Raw genomic sequence first — 12,154 nt, forward strand, 5'->3', positions numbered from 1 at the left:
GAAGATAGTACCGTTATTTGTATATAGTATATATGCAGCTATGTATTAAAGCATTTGTTTACCAAATCTGTGGAAAAGACCAACGAGAAAACAGAAACAGAACAATTCTCTTCATTCCAACCAAATAAATGAACGACGAGGAGGGAGAGGGGTGGGGTGGCGTGGCAGTGCAGCGAGTGGCCAAGTCTGGCAGAGCCACTCTGAGCTTTGCTTTTGGTCAAAGAAATGCAGCTGATTAAAAGTTTTCTTGCAGGTAAACTAAAATTAAGTACAATAAAGTGTCGGCAAAGTACACAGAACAAAGCCAGCAAGAACATGACACAACAACAACAGCAGCAGCAGAAATGGCGGGTATTGTTAGGTTTACAGATTAAAGAGCAAACAAGGAAAAGTGCATCTGGATGCATGCATGAGCACTTGCGTGACTCCACGCACGTCTCTATACACACACACATATGAGAGCATACATACATGCATACACCCAAAAGGGTTCAGAATTGAGCACACAAATTTAGCACTTTTTAGTGAATGGTGAACAAATTCAGTGGTTTCCCAACCAGCTTAAATAAAAGTGGTAAGAAAAAGCTTAAACAAACAAGCATTAAATACTTCGCATTGAGCTTTCACCCCTGAAGGGGTCAGCAAGTTTAAAATAAATAATTCAAGACATATATTTACTAAATATCAGGATTTCCTACTTATTTCATTGGTCTGGGGAAAGTAGGTATGGCTGTTTCTTCGGTTAGTTTATTGTGTCAAGATCTTTAAGAGATTATTAGCATTTTAGTCAATGTTGCTCATTTATATTAACATATAAACACTTTTTACATCGGGGAATATAATAACATCGGGTAATAATAACAATAATCCAATAAAACACGTTTAATTAGACATATGCCAATACACACTTCTAAGAAGGGAATGGAGAATTAGCTGAGCTAATACACACATTTCTATGATTTTCTAAATGCATTCCTCATACATCGGGGAGTGGCAGAACGATCGGGGGAGCAGTAGAACGAAAATGGGGAAATAAAAGTTGCAAAAGTTTAACACAAAACACAAAGAAAACATTTACCAAAGTTGCATTTCCGTTTGGAACGTGTGCACATCCGAACCACCGAGAACCCATATCTAGGCAATAACAACAAGAAATTTACACATAAATACAAATAGACATATATTTTGTTTAGAAGCTGAGCTAGTCCAGTGCTGCCGATAGCTCCACGACCTGTAGATACTAACACACACTCATACATAAATCGAGTAACACATACATGTGGGTGTGTGTGTATGAAGGACATCAAGGCGGTTCCATAAGAAAATTAAAGGACTGTCCAAACGGACAGTCCCGGCCCTAACCAACTGTATTGTGCAAATATTTAGAAAACTTTGCAGTGGCTCCCCTTCAATTTGCCTGCATGTGCTCTTTCATTTTGCTACTATTTGTTTTTTCACTGCTCTTGCTCGTACTTTCCAAGTTCTTTGTACTCACTAAGTAGACATACACTTGCCAATTTTAAGCTACTTCCAAAATAGTGAGGTTATCTTGGCTCTCTCTCTCTATCTCTTACAGAACTGCTAAAGTGTTTTTTGTTTCTAAAACTATTTACTCGACCCAGAGACGTTGGGAAAACTATTCCAGGAGCTACCAGAACTGACATACCGCCAACAAGGGTGGTCCCTGGGCTGATGACAGTCTTGGACTCCGTGTGTAGAGCAACGTGCAGAAGTAATGTAGTTTGTGTTTATACTCGAACGTTGGAGTTCAATTTTGATTGTTTTAGACTTAAACAGGACAATGACTTAAGTAAGAAAATGTGATTACTGAAGTATACGTTTATATTACTATCCCTTCGCCTGGTTAAGAATCTTGCAAGCTCTTCGGTTTCCATTTTTCGATCAAAAGGGTAAGCAAACCAAACTAAATCCATATATATGCTCGTATGTAACGCACATTGCAGTTTTTCACACTTTTTCTTTATCTGTGCTTCTTCATAGTTCCATGGGAAATAGCGGAGGGGTGACAATGCACTTTACAAATTCGCTTTATCAGGGAAAAGAATAACAAAACAGTCAAACGGCGGTGAAAGACAAATACATGAGTGGACCACACATACACCCAAGCAATCACCTGCATATTCGTTAACCCAGTAAACGCTTCAAGTGGTAGGCTATTGTAACGGAGTGGTTTCTCCGCGATTATTCCTGATTCAGAGCTAACGTTTCCACAGCGCGCGGCATGTGTCAGCATTACTACTAGGTGAACACACGAGATGCCCGCATCTATAAAATTCCTGTCGAACCCAAACTGACAGAAACGAGTGCTTGTTGTTCCATGCGATTATAAAAGAAAACTTTGTTTCTGGTTTAACCAGATTAAAATTTCCATCATATTACTGTTAAACCGCAAAGTAAAGAATTGGCTTGTTCGAAAAATCAAATATTTTGGCATAAAGCAGAACGCTACGAGCCATACTTTTTACAACAGAGAGAGCTCTTTTTTCTTGGAACCTTTTCATAAATCTTTGCCATGTTTAATGTGTCGTCTTGCGGATGCAAGTACTGTTGGGTACATTCGTGAAGACACCACGTAGCTGCTAAATCAAATGGCGAAGTAAGTTGAACTCAAGTTTAGATATTGTTTATTGTTGCTAGAATTCATGCATATTCTCGTATATCCCAACATATCTACACAGGACATTCTCTTTTTTGTTATATGTAAGTACGCACACAACTTCATTTTCTTACTTCGGCTGGTTTAGGTGCGGATCAGTTGATGTTATCTTGCTAAACATGGAAACTACAAGTTTACTACGAAGGGCCTAAGAGATCCGAACACTTTATGTAGTGAGGAGATCATGTCAAGCTATGTTCGGATAAAATTATGGAATAAAAGGAAAACAAATTATAAGTCTGCATATTCACTCCCGATTTACTTGAGTATGTACCCTAGAGAAATAAAGGTGGTCTCCCAAGAGAAATTGTCATCATCCGTAGATTTGTTTTTATTTTGCTTTGTCGTTTGTAAACAGTTCAGTAGTTTTCCCGAGAGCACGTGTTAATGGTTTGTGTTTTGCCAGTACATCATGAAGCCCATACAAACAGCCAATTTTATCGAAGCCGGTGCTGTGATTCGGTCAAGGAAAATGGCGCCAGCAATAGAAATTATTCGCTAAAGTGCATCCGCACATGCATCGAAGGGTTCGCAGGGCAAAAGCGATTGAGACTTTTCAAATTGAATTGTGCTTGGTAGGCGAAATGACCCGAAGCGATTAGGGCCCATTGTTCTGCAAATTTTGCAAAATGTAAGCGAAAAACTTTAAACCAGCAAGCGTTTTGATTTATATTCACGTATTACGTAAAGCGCATAATATCTCATACACCGTTATTTGATTAAAGCTTACCTTAGACTTTACAACAAATAGTACATAGAATATGCGCCCCCAAATGCGTGTGTCCTCGTATTTGCTAAATGTGTGTCATGTATGCTTTAAAGGATATTTCGTGTGCACTTGATGCGAAGTATGGCAAGAAAGCCGTTTGTTTTCGCTTTCGCGGCTTGAATCTAGGCCAAGCGCCTTAATCTATGCAACGCACATACAAAGTATGAAACAAGCATATATGAGTATCAGTCAGTATTAAAAGGTAAGTATCTGCATGCGAGTTGCACAAAAAGGCAATATTATATCTACTGGCGTGCATTTGTAGGCACTTGCAATAATGCAGAGTTAACAAGAAATTACCCAAATTACTTACTACTGCTGCAACTGCGACGACCGCAATAAAATGCACCGAAAGTCAAATACCCAGAACAAATAACGCAAATGGCACTCGAATGTATCCAACCAACCGACTCACCCACAGCTCCTCCGATGTGACATTGTTCATAGCAGCGCCATAACTAACGCTGGAATTGCCAGGAGAACTCAGGGGTGGGGATAGATACATCCGCACATCCTCACACTTTCTTGGTGCTGAATTCATAAGAACGAAAAATTTAATTTCAATAAAAGGCGACCACAAAGTTTACACACATGTCGTGGCGGCAGCAGGCGGCTAATGTCGACGAAATGCAAAATTTGTAGCAGCAGCAACGAACGGCGGCAACAGCAACAATTGTCGCAGAGCCGCTCCAGCAGCGGACAACGGGCGACGCTCACACTCCATCGGCCACCGGAGCTTTTCACCACACCGTTACTTCACAACTCACAATTGGGTTGCTTCGCTCTCTCCGCTTGCTGAGGTGCGCCGACGCTTCCTTCGAGTCGTCGGAGTTGGAAAAGCTCCTGGTGAGAAAGTTCGTTCGAGTGTAAAGGATTTGGGACAGTTTGAGTGAAACGCTGCGATGTTTTCCTGTAGTAAAAGTGAAACGACCTACCTCAAGTGGATCGGAGTGAAGGCTCAGCAGGATACATCCGATTTGTGTTAATGCAATAAGCACACAAGTGCTCATATGCACATATGTACATATATAACAGATTATAAACCTTCATGTATAACTTATATTGGATAAATTAATTTGTGAATGATAATAATGGAATACGCTTTCACATTTAAGGAGCTGATCCACGAGGGAAGAGTCAGCAAACCACGGAACTGATCTGTTTATGAAATTAATTTATGTTTACATTACAAGAAACGATTACATAAAAAATCTCACTGAATTATTTGGTGATTATGTGCATTCGCTAGGTATATGTACATAATTAAACGCATACGACAAAAAAGGATGATTTCATAAATCGCGCAGAAATACGCATTACATGTTAATTGGGAATGATGCACATTTATAATCAAATAAAAGAAAACGCATCAGAGGAACATCACCACAGAAGCCCGCCAGAAAAAGCTTCCATGAGCTTAAAAAAGCACTACAAAAACACAAACTGTCTTATCGACTGCAGCAACAGAGTGGCCAATAATTTATAAATTTATAAAATGAAACTTTCAGCTGGAAATTCACTCTCTGTGTTAATTCACAGTTATGTATGTTATTATTGGTGATCTGCTTATGAAGTAACGACTGTTCACTTTTTTTTGGAGCAAAAACCTTACAAAAACAAGTAAGGAAAAGCTAAGTTCGCGTGCAACCGAACATTTTATACTCTCGCAATTTATTGATATATTTTTATTAAGATAACACACAATTTGACCCAATTTGAAAATCCGATAATTAGGTATATGAGAGCTAGGGGAAGTTATGACCCGATTTTAACCATTTCTGGCACGGAGACACACTATTAGAAGAAAAATATTTGCTCTGAATTTACCGAAATTTACCGAAATTTTCTGTGAAAAATTACCATGGGGCACTGAATTCTTCATATTCGATATTTGGGGCCTTGAAAAGTTATAGTCCGATTCCGACAATTTTATCACAAGTGATGCCACTAAGTGATGTTGCGAGAGTATAAAAAACAAAAATAGGCGTGTTAGCGGCTGTCTTATATGGGCGGTTGTTCACTACATGCCCGAAAGTATAAGTTCTTGTCACCGAATGTCGACCGAACTTTGCTTGTGACCTATTTGCTGAATATTTAAGGAAGTATAACTTCCATGCAGTACTTCCAGGTAACTCCTATAAGCTCATTAATAGGCTCTCGGAATACTGAACATCAGTGAATACAAATTTATTATGCCTTAGTTGAACACCTTTGAAGTGTTCTGTATGAAAATGTTATGGAAAATGAATGCAAAACCCGTTACCGCCTACTATTGTTAAATTAATATCAAATTTCTAATAAAAGTTCAAATGATTATATGCCTGGAAACTGCTCACTATGATGAATTGCAAAAATAAATTAGCATTATTATTCATTCATTATCATTCCGTTATAAACAGAGCTTTTAAAATAGTATTCATGAGTTTTATAGGCTAAGATCGAACCTGAAAACTTTCCCATATTTGGTTTTCGCATTTTTCAATTAGCTATTTTTACAGCACGATTCGACAGCGCTCGTTGCAAAGTTGAAATTCTTTCGGGCATAACTGAGCCGTTTATCGCAATTATCTCATTATTATGGACTGATTAGCACGAAAACGCGAAAATCCGATTGATAAACAAATTTGTGGATCGACACAATGGATCGTTAGAGAGGTCGGCGACAATCGGGCAGACGCTTAAATAAGACGGGACATATTTCGTATAATGATTTGGTTGAAATTGAACGTGTCAAGCATTAAGACATTTTACACTATTAATGCTCGTTAATCTTCGAGATATCTAATTTCGTGGCGTGAATTGCATTCTCCACAATTAGCAGAGGCATATGAATTTGTGAAAATTTCGCTGGAAAATAAAAATAAATCGCTTTAATGTCTACGAAGAACTGTATTCGTATATGTCTGATGCCTTACGTCAAACATGTAATTAGAGTGGAAAATTTTGAAAACTTTTCGCGACTATTGAGTGAATGGCTTACTTCGGACAGCTGATTCTAATTAAGGCTTCGCCGGTTCATTTGAAAGCAAAAAAGACCAAATGTATTGAAATTTTAGATTTCTTTTTAGAAATTTAATAAATCTTTTCTACTTTAATTCATGTTATGTTGCATGTTGTCTATTTGGAATTGAACCTTGAAAACTCTTTGAATATATTCTCAGCTTAAACATTGAGTAACCCGTTCATAATGCTTGCTCGAATCTTTATAAATCCTATCTATGTTTTCCGAATAGAAATCGAAAGATTTTCAAAATATAAAAGTATTGTTCTATATTATTCAATTATTGTATTTTAGATCTTGAGAGATGTTGAGAATTAAGCCGATTTCAACAAGCATGGCATTGAGAGATAACAGTCATTGTCTATACCTTTGTCAAGAGGAGAAGCCTTTCAGGCTCTAATTATATATGTTGCATCATTACCCGTTTTTATTTTTTTAAACTTTCTCGAGATCATTTAATAAATTTTCACTCGGGAGTGCAAGTTTGAAATATTTTTGACTTAAGTTGGCTCTGCAACGGAAACCTTTGACATTATGGATATCTGGGTAATCTCTCCAAAAACATCTTCCATCAAGTAGATTTTCGCTTGTGTATTGTTTGTTAATATTTTCAGTCGTTTGGATTTAGGAAAGGGTAAATATGTAATTATTCATAATGCCACGTTGTGATTGATGAAGCCAGTGAGTTCGCTGCTTTTAATATTTATACAAACAAACTTCATTTGTATGTGAACTAAGCTTTATAAACAAACACACATGCACTCAGACAACTCTGTGGCGCGTTAAGCCTTCAATAGTCGTGAAAGTAAGTGAACATATGTAAGCACGCAGCCTTCCTTATCAGTGTCAACACCTGCTCTTATCAGCGACAGTCGACACTCAGAAGTAATGCCAAAAACGACTGAAAGCACTGAGGCAAAAAGAAAAACAAATATAATTGAAGTGGTGTCGTATTCTTACATTCGATAACCAGTCTGTCAACTATTTGGCCAATTTGTTGATTTGTTTGAGTGTTTTATTATTCAGCGCCTTCTTTACTCGCGGCATCAGCCGTCAGCCGTCTTGAGTATTTAATCGTTTCTGAATTAGAAATATTAAAAATCGATTGCCATAAATTTTCATTAGCAAAGCAAGAAGAGTGCTCGATGAAATGTGATTATGACTCTGTGGGTGCTGCCACTGCCATAAATGTCACGCAACTCACGTCGAACACTATTAAGTGCTTTGATATCAGAGAAATAGCACTGGCCCATACATATTGGGGCACACATACTCACGCACATTCGTAGCTGTAAATGTTTATGTGGATATCGAAAGCAATCTGATTTCACTTTGATATTTGGCATTTCAAGAAGATTGTCACCTAATACAATATAGCCGATATGGACTTACTGAGGCCCAATGGCCTTATGTCTCCCTTATGTCCCAGAACTTGTATGTAAAAATATACCGAGACCATTATCGCACACATAAAATGTTGCTCAAAACAGAATATATCTTGGATCAACGCATTGAAAAGAACTTCTGAAAGTCAATAAAGTCATATACGAGTAAGGGCAAATATCGAGGCGAAGTTCGCCATGGAGGAATAACTACGTAATTATGTATCTAAATATATATTGCTGTTCTTCAAAGAAATGGCTTGAGTATCAAAATATCGAAAGTATCACGAAATTTACGAAAAGCAGAGCAGAGAGTAATGGGAGTTTGCACAGCGCTCTTGATTGCTGTTTTTTATTGTTGCCGCTCACAAACACTTGCCAATAGACGGAATAACAGATACTTTGCTATTATGCATTACCTGGATAGTTGTACAACATACAAGCGAAGATTAGTACAGATCTACCTGGATATAAACACTTTCAAATTGAACAAACCGATCTTCACTTCAGGCTTCACGTGTATTCTAAGTGTTTGAAAAGTAAATGGTTATAAATAAATAATACCAAAGGAATAGTAATAATTTTTGTCTAAAATATAAAAGTAATTTGTCTATAGTATAAGAGTAGAGTATTCATAAAATCATTATTTTTTCCTTTGGACCAATAGAGAAAAATCTCATGACTTCTCCTTGGTGCCGTACACTCCACGAAATGTTTGTCAGTTTCTTTAATGGAATTTCATTGTCTAAGTTGAGTTTAGACGAGAAATACTGTAGAATTTATACGCGGCAAACGCCACTTCCATCGACGAGTCCATTAATGTATACCTGTGTCAATATATATGTACACACCAAACTGCCGAAGTAATCATTTGAAAACCTGTCTGCGCCACAGACAGCATTCTCTCGCAAATTAAGTGGTGGCAACAAACATCAATGTGTATTTATGTACTTTATGCTCTGAGGCGACTGCTCGTTTCAGAATTGCTGTGTTTTCTCTCATATAAAGAATGCCAGAGTATTTACCACATCAACTTAGGTACTGAATATATGTATGTACATATGTCTCTAATACCCAATTGTTCAAACACACATATTCGCTTAGGTACTATGTGCTAGGTCAAGTCCGTCGGTCAGCAAGTCAGCTGGTGGTGGCAGTCAATAATGTTCATTCGAGCAGCGAAACATGTTGTCAGAATGTCAGCAAGCCGGCAAGTTTTACTATGTAATCAATAGAATTGCTAACAGAGAGAGCGAGAGAGTAAAAACAAAACCAGTTTAGTACAGTGTCTTATCTTCAGAAATACATTAAATAAAATTCGAAATTTTACAAAAAAAAAAAAATTGCAATAGAAACTAAATTCATTCTCGTAAGAGGAAACCATGATTAAAGTCGTAAAAATCTCACTCGTTTACCTAAGAATTCGAAAAACACAGAAAACATACACATTTATTATGTTTTTTGTATACATATGTCTGCGACACACTGTGCCGAGGCATGTGCGAAGCATGCCGTTAATGAAGTGCTGAACACAAAGACGACGACACAACACGACGTAGCGACGGCTAATCACAAATGTCGCTTTGAAGCCAGCGTCTTGTACATTTTGAAGACGGCAGCGACATATCAAACAGCAATTTCATTGTTACCGTACTAACATCTTTCACTTCAATAAAATTTACATATTTAGTTTAAAGTGAAATTATTTACGCAAAAAATGTAAAAATGGTCGATTTATTTATTTTAAATAATCGATTCTTATTATAAATGATATATCAAAGCTATTTTACGTTTCTGCTGGCAAAATAACGTCATACTTGTGAGAACTTTGAATAATTTTACATTTCACATGTTAGTGGCAGCTCTACAGCTGCCATTGTCGTCGGCAAAATTAGAAACATTTCTAATTTGGCGACAACGACAACTACAAGCCTGTTGTCGCGTAGTCGTGCTGTTGTCAAAAAATCTGTGCCCATAAAAACGCGTGTATTTTAATATTTGACAGATGTCGCTCGTCGCTTGTCGTCTTCTATGTGTTCAGCACATGAACTGCCGCGAAGAGGCACATCCCAGCGATGTGCATTCATGCAACACGGAGAAGTGTGGCAGGTACCAACAAGCGCAGGCTGCAGTTGCCGCACTTCTGAGTGCCACAGTGCCTTCTGGCGTTGAAGAGATCAGTTTGTGCAACCCAGTCATCAAGTCACACAGTCCGCAAATAAGACGCTGAGGCGCGCTTGTGAGTGTGAGTGGATGGAGTGTGTCACTCTGGGAAACCGTCTAGCCAAGCGAAACAAGCGTTTATCCCGCAAACAAACTACTGCCTTACTACACTACGAGCGGACTAAGTGAGCAAATAAATGAGCACGCCACGCCATTCAATCTGCTTGCCCGCTTCTCGAACTGAGTGTCGGCTTTTGTGTGCCAAGTACTCTGTGTTTGTGTGTTTGTTGCCCGCCTTTGTGTATTTGTTATACGTTAAAACGTGCTGCGAAAATCAACAGTAAATCATTGATGTGAGAAACGTGTAAGCGGCAACAAGTTCAAGTTTCGCGACGCTACATACCAACCGAGGCACACATCCACACATACCATTTTTCAGTGCGAGACGTTGGCTCGCGAAGTGCGTTCAATTCCGGTTAACGTGAGTACAAAGCTCGCTGATAAATTCCCTAAAAAATAAACGCGATTCCCTCGATTAAGTGCTATCATTCACCACATATGTACATATACATAGATATTGATGTATCTACGAATGTGCGAGTGTTTCGCGAAGACATTGCGACATTAGAACCTCCGTTAGTTTTGACAACGTGTATGAAAAGTGAATGATTGCGAGACTTTTAAACGCTTGCAAGAGTTCTTACGAATCCATAAACATACTTCTGTTTGTGTGTGAGTGAATACGCTCCATTGTGTGCGAAGTGGGGCGATAAGCCCGTCAATAGTTCTTTTTGTTTTTCTTGGGGCGGTGTGTTAATGAAATCCGATACGACAGAAGCGCGGCTATGCGCTACAAATGAGCTGTACGATGAAGTGATTAAATGACTAACCGGGCGAGATATTGGCTCAAGCAGTGACTAAGTGTCGTAGTACTAGAAGTTCGCACCTTTGTGAAGATTGCTTCATTGTTTTGTTTTACGACTGTGTTTTTGTGCTGTCTTGGAGAAATGGCGAGCGCCTAGACATGCAACATGTGTGAGGCAATGCGAAGAAAAAGAAGAAAACAAACGAAACGTGCGACTCGAAGTGAATGACCCAGTGAATATGTGTGTGAGCGTGGTTGGAAGTGGTAAAACCAAACGAAGCGGAGAATGGCAGTGCAAGAGTTTCCAACATTGCGCTCTTTGCAGAACACATTCTTATGGAATATACTACACACATGTGCCGTCAAAAATTCACAAAAATGAAGTGTGACATTCAAAAATGTATTTCCACATAAACTGAAATGACTGAGTCCAGCTTGTTTGCATATTGTTATTTATGATATCAGTGCTACTTCTGACAGCCCAAATTCTTTCCATACACGTATGTATGTATATGTGTACCAGACGTTGATATGCGCGAAGGCGCAGCTGAGCGAACTGTGTGCGTGACTACCATTCGATGAGGTTGAGGTCACTTCCCGGTTGCGATAAAATTTAGGAACTGTTGGTCTGTTATAGTTTAAACAGTGTCTCTAAATGTGTTAAAAAGAATGTTGCAACAAACACCAAGAACTTAACCGAAGCCCTAGACCCCGGTTTTAAGGATCCCAAATCTTAGCCCCGGAAAACATTTTCGAAATATTGGCTCTAGAATAAGTCGGACCACCCTAATTTTACACAGACCAGTCATTATGTGTCCCTGGGTGACTCTTCTGGGGGCGAGTTGCTTGGTTACCACTCTGTTTTCGCCATGCCTTTTTGCCAATTTGTTTACTCTTATATTTCGCTTTTGTTTTGCGGCGCATTGTTTTTGTTTTCATTGCTGTTTCCGATATCTGCTATTTATTATTTCTTCTCGTGAATTTCGTTTATATTGTGCTCGAATTTCGGTTTCTGCCGCGCGGCCATACATTCTGTAGCCCAGTTTGCATGAATTAATGCCGATGACGCTGGAAATAAATGCGCGCGCGTGTGTGTGTGTGCGTGTGCATTTCATATAAACTTATAAACAAAAATAATAAACACATAAACAGTGAGTAGTAAGTGGCTTTGTAAAAGTGAAATGCGCTAATGAAATCAATGGAACACCCATGGTCAATCAAAACGCGTTTTGAAGCTCGTTTAAGTCATTTTATAAATTCAGGCGTAGAAACTACATAAAATAAAACAAAAAATGCT

The 12,154-nt window shown here is 38.5% G+C and overlaps 2 protein-coding genes across 3 annotated transcripts in view; one reads left to right on the forward strand and one right to left on the reverse strand.

The window, feature by feature from the left end:
• LOC105212939 (uncharacterized) overlaps nucleotides 1-12,154 on the reverse strand; it is a 113,810-nt gene that overhangs the window by 79,073 nt on the left and 22,583 nt on the right. The window lies entirely within an intron of this gene.
• Nucleotides 10,313-12,154, forward strand: part of LOC105212942 (anion exchange protein 3) — a 33,859-nt gene continuing 32,017 nt past the window's right edge. Inside the window, exon 1 of one of the 2 annotated variants that reach the window (XM_029040829.2) lies at nucleotides 10,313-10,473. The gene's annotated coding sequence lies outside the window, so the exon portion shown is untranslated. The remainder of the gene's footprint in view (nucleotides 10,474-12,154) is intronic. The other variant, XM_029040830.2, reaches the window with a different exon arrangement.

This window comes from Zeugodacus cucurbitae, chromosome 4, assembly GCF_028554725.1.
Source record: "Zeugodacus cucurbitae isolate PBARC_wt_2022May chromosome 4, idZeuCucr1.2, whole genome shotgun sequence".
NCBI lineage: Eukaryota > Metazoa > Arthropoda > Insecta > Diptera > Tephritidae > Zeugodacus > Zeugodacus cucurbitae.